The sequence below is a fragment of the Notothenia coriiceps genome, unplaced genomic scaffold (assembly GCF_000735185.1).
Source record: "Notothenia coriiceps isolate Sejong01 unplaced genomic scaffold, NC01 NC01_scaffold00033416, whole genome shotgun sequence".
In the NCBI taxonomy this organism is placed as follows: domain Eukaryota; kingdom Metazoa; phylum Chordata; class Actinopteri; order Perciformes; family Nototheniidae; genus Notothenia; species Notothenia coriiceps.
The window spans coordinates 94707-110211 of record NW_011366117.1 but is presented as its reverse complement, the minus strand read 5'-3'; the positions used below and the strand labels follow the sequence as shown (position 1 = coordinate 110211).

General features: G+C 39.0%; 1 protein-coding gene across 2 annotated transcripts in view; it reads left to right on the top strand.

Moving 5' to 3' along the window:
• The window catches only part of pdgfd (platelet derived growth factor d), a 51538-nt gene that overhangs the window by 1518 nt on the left and 34515 nt on the right, over nucleotides 1-15505 (top strand). The gene's annotated exons all lie outside the window — the stretch shown is intronic.

Genomic DNA, 15505 nt, shown 5'->3' with positions numbered 1-15505 from the left:
AACACACACACACACACACACACACACACACACACACACACACACACAGCTGTAGGGTTGCTTTTGGCAGGGAAACATGAAAATACCACTGTATTAGGTTCTAACCTGGATGACTGCCCCTGAGGCCGGTCCCACCTCTCACTCCTTTGTGTGTGTGTGTGTGTGTGTGTGTGTGTGTGTGTGTGTGTGTGTGTGTGTGTGTGTGTGTGTGTGTGTGTGTGTGTGTGTGTGTGTGTGTGTGTGTGTGTTAATAACAAAATATTAAAATGGAGGTCATGACTTCCAGTCTTACTGTTTACACATAAAGTAGCTCCGAATGAAATTTCTGAGAATTTTCTGAAGTTCAAATAATGTTTTGCTACTGCAGTTACCTTTGATCAATAATGTTATGAACCAAGGCAGCTATACCATGCATGCAATTAGCATAGAGTCTGACATGCAATGATATGTCATAATCTACAGATGTTGATTGCAACCTGCCAAATAACAGTTGTGGGTCTTTTCTAGTCACAACAGCATCTAAAGTTAGAGTATAAATCACACAATTGAAGCCGAAAGTGACAGCTGTGCTGCAGCACTTAATGTAAGACAGGATAAAAAAGCAACAAGTGATGACAAATACACATCTAGTTACAAAATAAAAGTTGACACTGTTAGGAGACGACAGCTGCACTAACTATTTGGTGAAGGTTCAAAACACCAACAGGACAAAAAGTCTCCTATCTAAAAAATATAAAGGGTTAGTCTGAACTAAAGCAGAGTTAAAGCTCCAACATAGTTTTACAATTGTTAGAAATGATAATTGTTTTATTATTTATAGAGACAAATCTAAAGTGCATCTCAATCTTAAAGAAAGTCTCCAAATTATTATCAATTTTTTTTACTTTCACGATAAAATCACCAGATTCTAATTATACACTGCTTCTCATTGTGTTTCAAACCCACACAAGGCCTTAAAGAAACACTTTTTTGTTATAAACACATAGTAAAGTTTTATTAGTTTGGTTACTTTTGAACTTAAAGAGAGAAACTCACTGCAGCACATATAACTGAGCTGTTTACTCTTGCCATCTGTCAAACTAATCCAAACGGAGGGAACTCCCTGTGATGATGTTGCCAGGAAATGATTGGTTTAGTGCACTCACTCAATGAAAAGATGGCCATTAACATCAGAGAAGAATTGTTCCTCACAAGCAGTCAGTGAAACTCATAGTTTTAAAGATGAGATGGTATTTTCTTCAACACTGCACTCTGCTTATTGTTCTCACAGAGTTTTCAAACCTCCTTTATGTCCTGTTTCTAATATCACATCAGTTTGTTTTTATCTGTGATCTCCTATGATCTTTAGTTGCACAAAGGCTATGAGTGGCTGTGATAGTTGCTATTGAGACAGACTGGTTGTTATATGCTGCACAGCCTAATCGTTTTAATCCCCTGCAGTCTTACAAAAAATATACTGTGCTCAGAAGTTATCTTTATGTGTGTGTGTGTGTGTGTTTTTTGCATTACCAGGCGGCTTATGCGGAATATGAGAGCTTAGTTCCCTTGTTTGATTGACTGCTGCTGATTAGCTTGAATTTCCGCGTGCAGAGGTGAACCTCAAGCTGATAGGGCCTCCGCAGCTTTCACTCATCCATTTATCATTGTGGATGTGTGTGGGCACAGTGTAACTGTATGTGTGTGTATGCATGTACAAGAGTGCTTTGACAGAATGTCTTAGCGGAATTCCCCCCAAGGTTTCTTCTGCCGTGTTTGTTCAAATATGTACTTATTTTGTTCTTATAGCATTCAATAGTTTTTTTTGGGGGGGGAACATTGTGTTCTTGTAGCAAAGGAAATACACATGTATGCATATTTACACAAACAACAAAGTAAACAATACCCGGCCAACAATACCTTTAGTTTAAAGTTTCAGGATTTTCCATTTGATTTATTTATTTTTAGGACCAAGTACAGGGATGCTTGCATTATAAGTCACAATCAAAAACAGAAACTGTCAGCAGTCCTTCCTAATTAGCTACAATATACTATTTAGATGTTGTATTATCTACATATATGGACACATGTCTTTCAAAGTGTAATTCCCTGGTACACTTAGGCTACACAGTTTTTCAAAATTCCAAGACCAAGATCCAGAGAAAGGTGTTGCACAACATTCGTTGTCTGAATGTGTGAAATACTTTTGAGATTTGAGTGCACTGTTATCTTTGTTTTGACCCTGTTAACTTTAAGATGAACTAAAGCTAAGCAGAAGTAGTACTCCCACAGTATATTCTACACACTCGCATGCATTCGTGCATTCTCAGCTCACAGAATAACGAAGTTCAGGTACACAAACACAATAACTTTTAGAAAGGCCTCCTGGCCTCTTTCTGATTCCTCTTCTTCTTTCTTCCAGTAGCCTACTCTTATCTGTTGCCTTCCTCTCTTATCAGTCTTTGCCTCGCTACGTATCACTCCATCGCTCCAGATCCTCCTCTTTCAATCTACCCCTTTCTCATTTCTTTCTTTATCTCCCCCCCCATCTGTTTCAGCTGTTTTTAATCAAAAGCTTTTTCACCCTGTCGGCTCTACGAACAAATATAATGCGGCAAACATTTTCACAGACACGCACGTCAACACATCTACCTGCACAAGGACAATACTTTTAGTCACCCTTTCTGAACCAACAGAACTTTACCATCTATCATGGATACACTTAAAAGATTGACATTCACACTACTGTAAATAAAAGTGACAAAAAGAACTAAAGGAATAAGTATATACACACATATATAAATCAGAGTTCCCGTTAGCCGGTAATTACCGGACTATGACCGGCAAAATATGCTGAAGACCGGCAAATCTGAATCTCTCCGGTCAAAGTGTCCGGTCAAAATAATTTCCGTTTAGCGCAATACCGCATCAGTTGCGCAACTTGCGCCACTTATGTGACAGACAAAAGAATATGTTAGTATACTAGTTATAGATATGTTTAGTTTTACTGTCAGGTCACTCATTACTGGATCCGCGAGCTGCATGATACTGACGGGCTGTCAGGAGAGGGAGAGAGCGCTCCGTTTATTATTCCCGTGTTATTGTAAGTTACTGTACACTTTTGAATAGTTAATCTACTATAATTAGTTTGTTTAATATCGAATCATATCAATTTGTTTTAAAGCTCAATAAATAACAAAGAAGACCTTTGACCGGCACTTTTCAAATGTTGTCCGGAAGATTTGAACTTTAACGGACATGTTGACCGGCGAAAAAATATTCGAACGGGAACTCTGATATAAATGCAGACAAGTAATATATGATTGGCCGTGTTAACAAAAGCATGTATGTTCTCATGCTGAGCTAAGCTAGGCGTTGGTGCTATCAGGCAGTGTGATGTCATGGTCCTTGACTGTGTCTGAAAACTCAAGGTGGCCTTGCCTCTAAAAACATACACACACACACACACACACACACACACACACACACACACACACACACACACACACACACACACACACAGTACATACACAAGGTCCATTTATTAACAGAGCTTTTGATCATATCAATAAATAAACATATTATATCACACCACCTCTTACATTTAAACTGACACTTAATGGCAGATATTACAGTATTGTTTCTCTGTGTTTTAAATTACATACTGTATATTTGCTCTTGGGATGTGTAGAGGGCCATCACCCTGGTCACTCCATCCAGCGACCTTTGATTAATTGGAATCAATGAGTCACTCTCAGGCCACCCGACATGGAAGTACTCTCCACCCGCCCACCCAGGCCGACAGACACAATTACAGGATCTCCCTTCCAAGGGAATCCCCAAATAAACAATGTCATCTCACTCACACACACACACACACACACACACACANGATAAGATGGAGGAAGTACTCTCCACCCGCCCACCCAGGCCGACAGACACAATTACAGGATCTCCCTTCCAAGGGAATCCCCAAATAAACAATGTCATCTCACACACACACACACACACACACACACACACACACACACACACACTTTCCAAGCAAGGAACGGCATGAGCCAAACTTACCCCACCCCGAAACATTTGGCCGACAATGTTTTCTCCTGCAAAGAGGAAAATGGGGTGGTGACCACTTGGACAGGAAAGCAAAAAGTGAGATGATGCCTTGGAAATGAAATGGAGTTAGGGGGAAGCTCAGTTGTGCTCAGGTTTAAGAAGGAGAGGGCAGCGGGACAGAAGTGAAAGTTTAGAAGGGATCTTAGAAGAGTTAGAGGGCACAGAGGAAGAGGATAGGGAAAGGTGTTTTGAGAGAGATATGCCAAGTTTAAAGCCCTGTCCCTTCACTTTTCTGCCCTGTCAGCTCAGAATGAGAGATAGTAAGACCAACGGCAAGCCAAATGGACAGAGTATAAAAGAGGAAATGGAAGAAAGCATCACTTATAGAGGAGTGGAGGGGAGGAAAGATAAGGTATTTCTGGAGAGGGAGAGCGGACAGAGTCTAGTGCCGAACATCAGCAGATTATCTGATCTCCGTATCTGATCAAAGCTTAAAGCATAAAGAAAAAAGCAGGACAAAAGAGGGCATGACCACAGCTCTATCAGCAAGCATTACTGCACCAATGATGTACGCCCTAGACGGATCTGGCTTCCAAGATTTGGAGGGTCAGGCTACATGTGTGCACACCCAGAACATAATTAAGCTTCTTCACCTCATGCCCCAAATGTGATTGTACAATAGAACAATGAATTCCTCAAGATTATCCAAATACACAGAAAATTCAGGAAAACTTTGAATCTTTAATGCTGAAGAAGTTAATTCATCTAAAGCCATCATCAAGTGTGTTCTCCTAGAATAATTATTATAATAAGGAGTTATTGATAGAATGAGGCAAAGGCCTGACAAGGGGACTGTGAAAAATGATATTGTTCCCAAAAGCTTTGTGCTTTAATTAACTGCATATAAATAATTTAAAAGCAAACTACCTCAACATGACCACAACATCTTACACAATTTGATTTAGTAGTAGCTAAATCCACTGCTTGAATTACGGGGAAGCAAGGGCTGCTTAGCTCCCCTAAGAGCTCCCCCCAATACAACAAAAGATCAAGCTTGGGCAGACAGACTGGCAGTCGTATTTTGCTGCCTTTGTACAGAGCCATGGTTCTATCTTTTCTACAGTGTTTATGCTAACTACTGTAAGCTGTAGCATCTTACAAACTGATGTGAGAGTAGATCTTCTCATTCAACTATCAGAAAAAAATCCAAGAATTGTAAGATTTGCTTTAAGTTGAACATTTGAACATAACTTTGTGGGTTTGTCTACTTTGACAATTTTGAGTATGTACTTACATTACAAAGTTTTCTTTAACTTACACTGAAAAAACTGAAGGTTTGAATTAATTATTATTTAATTATTGGCATTCGACTAACCTCATACAATGATGTGACAAGTATAGACATAAAACATTTAATTAAAGTCAATGCTTCAGCTTTTTCAGTGTACTTTCGGTAAAGATAGTTATTTACCTCCAATGTACCATTTTCTTTTGGCTATACTAACTCAATGTGTAAGGCAACACATCTCTTTTTAACTTGAGCTGAGTTGGGGACACAGTAGAGGAGAATTATAGAGCTTGCTTGAAAGAAAGAAAAAAAGGGAGACAGATGTTTAGCCATTGGACAGTGGGCAGTTCTGTAACTCTGCCATCTGACTTGCACAGTAGATGCATGGTAGATAACGCCAGCAGAGACGGAAAGAAAGTAGGAGATGCATGGATAAATAGATAGGATAGGAGAGAGATGCAGGGAGACATTAGGAAAGAAAGTGGATTAGACCAGTGGATAAAAGAGATGAGAAGACATGGATGGAATAGAATAGGATACGATAGTGTAAATGATAGTCTTGAAGGAAGGTAGCAGAAAGCTTGTAAGAGAGAGAATAATGAACAGTGGTAGAAGTAAACAAGTCAAAGTTATAATTGAAGGGGAAATTAGAGGTCAAGAAGGATAAGATGGAGGAAGAACTGAAGGGATGAAGAAGAGAGATGGTGTAGTGCGCCAAAATGTAATTTAAAACAAAAACAGCTGACAGGGAGGGTGAAGAAAGAGCTGGAGAGGGAGAGAGTGTGAGAGAGAGGTAAGATGAGGCAAAGTAATATGAGAAGAGATAGAGCAGATGTGAGAAAAAAGAGTGATATAGTGCATGGCACTGCATAGCAGGAACAGGAGTGTGCTGAATAAGCAGTGACTGTGAAAAAAAGCACATCAAAGTTTAGAAGGAAAGGTGAGAAGGTTTGTTAACACACATTGAGTCACCCCCAAAAAGTGAAGGAAACACCTATGGATTCGAATGAAGGGTGATAAGGGGAGAAAAAGTGCGTTGATCACCGTATGCGAGCTACTGTACGTTTCCTTTACTTTTGGGGGGTGACTCAATGTGTGTTCACAAACCTTCTCACCTTTTCTTCTAAACTTTGATATGCTCTGTCTTAGTCCTTCACACACAGAGCTATTGTCACTTAACATTAAGAAAAATTAGAAAACGTATGATCCATTTGTGTAAATGTGGTAGAAATATAGAGATATACAAGAGAAGGATGTGTGTGCTTGTGTTTGTGCATGAATGAAAGTGCAGTTATATTTGAACGCTGAACTCAACTGTGAGTACTACAATTAGCCATTTCCGTGGTATACGTTCATCACGCTAAATTAGCAATTTTTGGAAGTAATACTGCCAGCTACTTTGATTGGAAATGAGTTGGAAAATTAGGCTGGGTCTTTTCATTTGAAACGGTTTGTTAAGCAAAGCAATGCGCTAAAACATACAAGTTTAAAACATACCTGAAAAAAACTACTTGGCTGTATTAAATACTTTCAGTTCAACAGTTATTTATAATGTAGCCAATAAACACTTTAACATAAATGGACCCAAACAAAGTCACCCCGGGAATCAAATAACAAACATTTGGGTGGCAGGCAACATCAACGTTAAGTAATGGTAAAGTGCTGGACCACCACAAGCGGCCAGAAAAGCTTCTAGTAATTATAACAATACACTTCATATACAGTATACACATACAACTGGTGTGTAGCAATGCCACTTTAGCTGCACGTGGTGGGTTAATAACATTGATATCCCCTCAGGCAAGGTGTTGTATTGAAACAGGACTTCCAAGGGGATGTAAGGGAAATTAAAAGGATCTCTGGTGTAGCTATTGGCAGTTACTTGGATTTAAGTAGAACGCCAGCCAGCTGATCTTTTATCAAGCTGCAGGCACATTATGTATATAACAGCAACGGATTGGTGTAGCAGCTACATCAAAAGAAAGGGTGTTCATTTCGGGATTTGCAAACATTCTCAATATGGTAGAAAATAACATTTTTCTGAGCCTATACAAACTGAAAATGTGTTGTCTGTTTGTGCCGAGTGATGGTAGCTTTGCCAATATGTCACACTTTGAGAAGAGATCACTTTTGTCCTCACATGACTAGAAAATGAGTTGATGGTTAAACAGATGCTGAAAACAATCGTTAAGCTTGAAGGTAGTTGATGCAGATAACAGAAATGCACTGCACCTCACACATAACTTACTGCAACATAAATCTAATGAGTTATTTCCAATAGGGCTGTTTATGCAGGCTGGAACACCTGCTGCTGCACTAAAGCTGCACCACAAATTAACAAGAAAACTACTGTAACTTCTGCGTTTAGTAAACATCGCTGCTGCTGCCTCCAAATACACATCCACCTGTTGCATGTCTAGGTTATCCTGGGAGGAAAATTACCATTGTCACTCCTCAATCTCTGCCGTGGTGAGTTGGGTGTAATACCTTCCATCAAAATCCACCAAAAATCTGTCTTCAAGTAATGCCTTTGTGTACAGACCAATCTGCATCCTCTATGGAAGTTTATATTCTAAGTGTGTGTGAGGGGACACCGAGAGGAAACCGTTCATTCAACCCAAAACTGGCCAGTGCGCGTCTCCATTGAAATGAATGGAAAAGAGCGTGCAAGAAAGGTTCATGTGTACGGCCCCTAAGAGGTTAGGGTAGTTCAAAAACCTGAAATGTCGGCTTTTATCAATGAAAAATATGTTTTGTGCTGACTGGCTTTGACAGTAATTTGATTGACAGATGGTTAATTAAATCAGCTGCCAAGTATTTTTTTAAAGGTACCTGCCCTATTTCAAAAAGTTTCCAATGACAGCTCATACAATGGTTATGGGAAGCCTATCTTATGTGTCATGTTGTTGGGTGCATCTATGAGGAGTTTGAAAAGGTCAGAGCCAAAAATCTATTCTTTATGAATTATTTATAGATATACTATACACATACTATTCTGGGTTTTGACTGACAGATACAAAGTTATAATAGTCATTTTAGACTTTGCCTCGTCTCTTGTAACTTTTGCAAGCCTCTTCTTTCATTCATAATCCAGCCCGCCAAGAAAAAGCAATGGGAAATAGGCCAGTAAATAAAACAAAAGCCACAACACTATAGAAGTCTAAATTCTGCACTTCTAGTGGAGGATATTTAGGGTGCTTTTGCGCGAAAAAGACAGCAAAGAATCAAGTGCTCCAAATGTTTTAAGTGCCTACTAAAACTTTTGAAGTACAAAATACAGAGTGTTGAAAAAAGAATGTGTGATGCCAGTGAGTTTCAGCCTACAAGGGCTAAGTGAGGGTGAGAACATGACAAATGTCAGAAGTGACACTGCAGAAAGATGAGAGCAGAGCCGCTCTCACCCCAGGAGATTCGCCCCTGCTGAAAGAAAAAGATAAACGCTCTGTGTATTTATGTTGTGTGTTTTATACGTGTGTGTGTGTGTGTGTGTGTGAGAGAGAAAATTCCTTTAGTGCACTGTGAGAGCTATGTCTTTGTTACTCTGACAATGGTGCTCTGACACAAATGAAAAATATTATTTTCCTCTGTCAAACACTTTTATCTTCCCCTCTCCAACTGTCAGCGTTTCCCCCCAAATTCCCCTCACCCTCTCTGATTCTCCATTTGTGTATCTCAGCATTTCTCCTGCTGTCTCTCTCCCTCTCCTTCTGTCTCTTCTTGTCTTCATTAGCTTCCCTTCTACTGTTTTCATTTAATCATTTTCCCTTCCTGAATTTGGTATCCGGGCAGCAGAGGGTGAGGAAAAGCAGAAAGAGAATTAGAGAATTCAAATATAGAGGAGAGAGGGAGAAATGGGTTTAGGGGAGATACATAGGAGCATACAGAGTAGGCTTGTTAAAGGGATATCAGAGGAGAAAAAATGCAGCTGAAAGAAAAGTTAACAGTCAAAAAAAGAAGCAGAAGAGAGAAAGAGTATAAAAAGGAGAAGTGAAATGTCAGGAGGATGGTGCTATGTGCAACTGTGGAGCCGGCAGCAGGATAAGTGATCCCAGTGGTAGATGAAAGGTCAGATACACACTGACAGTGAGACCACTGCGTAACCCTGCGCTCTGACCACACACGCACACACACTGACTGACACTGGCACATATACACAAATGCACACTTCGAGACACACACAGCTGATGTGAGGCAGACAGACTGAGAGCAGGATGGCTGTCAACACATCAGCATCTGCTCAGCATCACACACAACGCTCAGAGCAAACACACAGACATACATCAAGCAAGCAGCGTCCGAGCAGCCCTCAGAGACATCCAGGCTGATATTTGATAAACTTGTGCTACCCGAGCTGGAGCTGAGCAAAAACACACACACACACACACACACACACACACACACACACACACACACACACACACACACACACACACACACACACACACACACACAGGAAATTGCTAATGAAGTGTGGGTAAATACACTCCATCACAGTGTAGGAGGTTACATAGGGACAAGCCCCTCTCATCCCTCATCCTCTGCTGCTCTCTATCCTTCCCCTCCTTTAAACCCGCCTCACAATCTGTTGTTACAACTTGAGCTGGCTTCCTACACACACCTGCTCTCTTCTCTCTTCTTCCTGCACTTATGGTCTTATCAATCCCTTCCTTGTCCCACCTCTTCGCTTTTCCTCTAAGTCTTCCTGTCCTCCTCCCTGTCCTTTTTTTTTTCTTCTTCTCTCATCAATTGTTTGGAGTAATTTGTTCTCCACCTTCCCATTTAGCCAGAGTGAGCTTTCTGTCAGACTCTGTCCTTTGACGCCTCCTTAACATTTCCCTTAGTGCAACACTGTGGCTGTGTATGACTCATGAGCGCATGTGTGCCTGTAAGGCTGTGCAAGCAACACATTAATGTGTGTATATTAGGACTGGGCAATATAGCAATATCAAATTGATGTTGAGATATGAGACTAGATATGGTCTTAGATGTACAATATTGTAAAGTTGTTGTTTTTTAAGATTAAACACGTACAGTAAAGTAAAGTGATAGAATTTTCTTAACTTACCAGACATTTTTCTAGCAGATCTAATATTTGCCTCTTGCCTCAACATTAGACTTTACTTTATAACATTATTCGTTATATCCCAATAACTAATATTATATCTTGACTGTGCAAATATATGATAAATATATATATAGTAAATACTACATTGTCAATATAAGTATTCATTGGATGAAGTTAGCTTTTCTCCATATTGCTCAGTGTGCGTTTATATCTCTGTGACTGAGAGAAAATGTGTATATGTGCTTATTTGTTGTATACTATTATTGCGAATGTATTTTATTATGCATGTCATCATTTGTAAAAGTTGGTTAAAACCATATAACATTATATCATCATACCTCAGACTACAGTATGAGGCATGCTGTAATCTGCATTGATAATGCATTTCCTCCCCATCTCTTTACCTTAAGAGCTCAATGCTATACGCAGATCTCTACTTACATTTTATGTGCCCCGGGCTCTCTTTCCCTTTCCTATAGTCTACCCTTTTCTCTTTCCTTATATGTGAATGTGCTACTGCTTTTCAGTTTAACTGACACCATGAATATGTATACATTGACTTATAAGCAGCCATGTATCTGCTTGTGTGTGGGCCACCCCTCTATTTGTGTTAAGGCTGCTCAAGCCGTTCAACCACAACGTCTCCACTGACCTGTCCTCAATGCTGACTCAGCAAGTGTTGGTCCCCTCTGCATTATTCAGCAAGCTTAGCCAAGGCGTTAAACAGGAGCACATCACAGCAGAGGACCGGAGCATGCTAAGTGGACTGGCACCAGAAAGGGGGAATGTAGATATGTTAGCATAGTGCGATACACAGATTAGCTTGTAGAAACAAGCCTAAAACTGTGTCCCATTTCCATTCACAAATGACTTTGATTTGAGAATGTAGTGTGAAGTTAGTATACATACTAAATGTTATTGATGTTTGAGTGTAAATGCTTTGATACCCACTAGTGTCCCATAATGCAATACACAATAAATGAATCGTCACAGTCAAGAAACATTGATTAAATATGATCCAAGTCCATTATAAAATATAGAAGAACTGTTATGCTTTTAAACAGAATTGCAGTAATATAAATTAATGTGTGGCTAACATGTTCAAGTCCATGGCATGGTCTTTTAATTGCAGTTTAAAAAAGTGTGAACATGGTTTTTGTGTGTGCATGAAGAAAAAGGCATGTAGTTGTTGAAGTGGAGAAAAAATAACATTTGAATGCTTTAAGTTTCCTAAACAGAGGATTGTTACAAAGTTAGACTTTCATCTATTCTACGTGTGACGGTATATGCTGGGGTTAATATTCAATGTTATCAATGTGGTATAAAGGTTAAGGAATGACTTGTGGATATTATATTTTCAAATTTTCCAACACAGATTTTCCACCCTAGTTGGCAGAGTGTTGTTCATCCCTCTTCTTTATACCAATTAGGGTGATTTGTCCCCATCAACAAGTGTTGAGTCATAGATGCCTGAGAGGCACTCGTGGAAGCTAAGTGGATGCTAATGCTAATCAAAGGCCCAACAGGACCATTGAAACTCAATGGTAATGATGTAAAAGCAAAAAATCTCCACCGCCAAAGAAAATGCATTGGGAGTCACAGCTTCCTATATAATTATCTTCTTTGAAATAGACAAGAGCAAGTAGTGCTGCATTTTCGCATTCCAGACACATGACCTCACACATGCACACAAAGCAGTTATAACCTTCTCTTATTCATGATTGCAACTCAGACATGCCCTTTGTTTGCCTAAACTGTGTTTGATGTGTTGAGGCATTTCAATGTTGTTTTCACAGCACAACCTGTGGCATTTTCTCTGTGTCTTTCCACTGCTCCCTTTTGTATGTATCGGCTCAGTTTGTACATGAAGTTTCTCTTCCTGTTTCCCTTTCATTTATTTCTTCTCTCTTCTCCCTTACTTTACTAAACATATCCTCCATTTCTCTCATCCATTGCACACTCCATCTACTGTATGCTTGAGCTCTTGGTTCTCACCTTCATTTTTGCTTTCTCTGTATTTTTGTCAACGTGTTTTTTCTTCTCTGTTTACACTGAGTTGTGTGTAGTCAAGAGGAAGGTAAGCCCAGTGAACAGTGTTTTGTCATGTCTGTGGCTGTTTGTCTAACCTTCTGTGTCTGTGTCACAGAACATGCCTTTGTGTAGCTTCAAAGGAACACACACACACTTTTCTAAGTCCTTTAAAAGAGGTTTGCTCATCCAAAAACCCACAGAGCACACACACACATGCTCTCATGCACACTGTCACATACTGACGCTTTTACAATTCATTTTTTGTTTTATGCAAAGTTAAACAGGTTTGCATGAAGTTTTCTGAAGAGGATTCAGTCCGAGTGTGACTTGTCAATATGTCAATATTGTGTCAATATCTAAACCTTCTTGTCACTTGAGTCAACTAAAATCTTGAACATTCTACATCATAAAGTCGCCTGGCAACCAAGATTTATTTTAATTAGATGTTTTAAAGGAAACCTCATTATACAAATAGACAAGTAAGATAATTGGAAGTGGATAGAAAAAGTGAATATAATTTCAAGTTTTAAAAGAGAGTCTGGCTATCATTATGTCTCTCCCTTTCATGGGTCCATTTGTGCTGTACGAATTTAGCAGAGTAATTAATTAAACAATAAATAGCTAGAAAAATAAAATCTAACAGGATAAGCTCAAATCACAGATGGACTAAGATAATGACATCGACAGCCGCTGTAGAAGATGCCGATAATACAGACATTTTCTTTTAAATGTAATGAAATTACACATGGTCAAAACATCACCAAAGGTTTAATCTACAGTTTTTCCTATCAAGCAAAATTAACCTTTTAGTTTGAACTCTGTTTTTAAACAACCATCCATCATTTTACAAAGGGAGTTCATGTTTTGTGTTTGTTTGTTTGTATCTATATTTTCCTTGAGGTTTTTGCTATTTAAATAGATTTCCAAAAGTAATTCAGATATACATTTATAGTCATGTTATCCTATGACACTTTTCTTACAACAGCTCTTTTGCCATCCAACTATACAGCAGCTCTTGTGTGTCCAACTAAAGGCACATGATGCATGTGCTGAGTTCTTGTCTATAATTATATATACAGGCCGGCTGTTCTCTATAATTCATGTGTATGTAAGCTCCAGCTGCCTCTACACGTATGTAACACTCAGATGAATGCCTATGTGGCCTGCCTAATGCACTGGACACACTTGTTCTTAAAACATGTATTCTGCTTCCTAATCATCACTTCAGTTAGTCAGACTGGAGAGTGACTGAAAGGTCCCGCCTGTCTATCCCTTGAATATGCTACATTCCCCTCCATGCATTAGATACACTTCATAATCCCAATTCCCCACACTTTTACGCTGACTGCGAAAAACATGCTCTCGTGCATAAAATAGAGTGATGGAAGTTAATTGGATGCAGCAAAGGTGGGGCTGCAGCAAAATGGTTATCTGAAAGAAAAGAGTAAGATATCAGAAGGGAAAGACGGACGCAGTTGTGGCTATTGCTGCAACATTTACTCCAATGAAATCAATTTTCACACATTTCATTGATTAGTGGTTAAATCCCAGTTACATTGAGACATCACAAAAAGAGATGTTTTAAAACATTTGTATGCCATAAGTCAGAGACAGGTATATAATATATATCTTAGTTTTTACCCATTACTCTCATTGCATGACTGCATCCCCCAATGGCCATTTATTCAATCTGCTGTTTTTTTCTTGCTGTAGCAAAAGACAATTTCAAAAGAGACAAGGAATACACCTTTTATTAAATAAAGCGCTGTAAATATGACCATTTTGCTTTTATGTTTTTATCCAATGAATAATCAATCAATCAAATAAATAATCTTTTACCAAATAGTTGTTAGTTGAAGCCCTTGAAGTAACGCACTTGTATTTTCTGATTATTCTCAATTAATTAATATTTAGCGTTGCAGAGAGTAAGTTAAACCTTGGGGTGTGTCTTGTGTCTTGGTCCCTGAGCTGTGAAATATTAAAACATGTGAAAATGTAAATCAGGGGTCAATTTGATGTTAACCAAAAATAAAAATTGAGCTTAAGTGTTTTTGTCATGGTCAAAAAGAGAGGGAAGCAGAGGTGGAGAAGATGGTGCAGGATGGAGGGATCAGAGGACGTGAAGAGAGAGGAGCAGAAATGTGGGGAGAGAGCCGATGCTGACCAAAGCTGACACCCCTCGGAATGCAGTGTTCACCTCCAGGGTGTGTGTGTGTGTGTGTGTGTGTGTGTGTGTGTGTGTGTGTGTGTGTGTGTGTGTGTGTGTGTGTGTGTGTGTGTGTGTGTATTTTCCATCCCTCTATGCTTTTGTGGGTGTGACTGAGAAGCAAGGGAGAATATTTAAAGCTGGTTTGTCATGAGAGTGGTAAAGCAGTAGAGCCAGCACAGGCTTGATAAGGATGCAGCATAGTGATGCACAACACACACTAACACACATACACAGATACACACAAACACAAACACACACAAACACAAACACACACACAGTGTTCAGCAGTCGTATTGCTGCTAATGGGCACTGTTTTACAATCTGTTGCCAAACACAGATGAATAAACAATTTACCAGATAACCAGGGATGGCAGCAAATGGGTCCGTTATAAAGTATATGCAATAATAACAGCAGTAGTGTTGTTGTTGTTAGTAGTAATGATCATTTATTAGAGAACTGTTTAAGATACTAGTCTTTTTTTTTAAGGAGGGTATTTTTGTAGATTATTGAGGTATTCCTCAAGGTTTTTTTTTCTTTTTTTTTTTTTAATTGTCTTGTATCGTACTCACAAAAATTCATTATCTTCACTATTAACTAAAACCAATCGACAGAGCCAGTTACTGTCTCACGATATGAATTGATTTGAAGTAATTAAAAGTTGCATAAAATAACGAAAAGTTATTCCCTTGACATGTCTGACTTTTCAGATACCTGTGTTTAATATCAAAATATTCCCCCCTCAAAGCATTAATTTAACATTTAGGAAAATACAATTAAATCCTTTGGTTGCCAGGCAATAAGGAGACTACAGGTATAGTTACTGCTCCCAAACAAGACATTCTTGTTTTTCTTGAATTGGTAGATTACATTATCTGT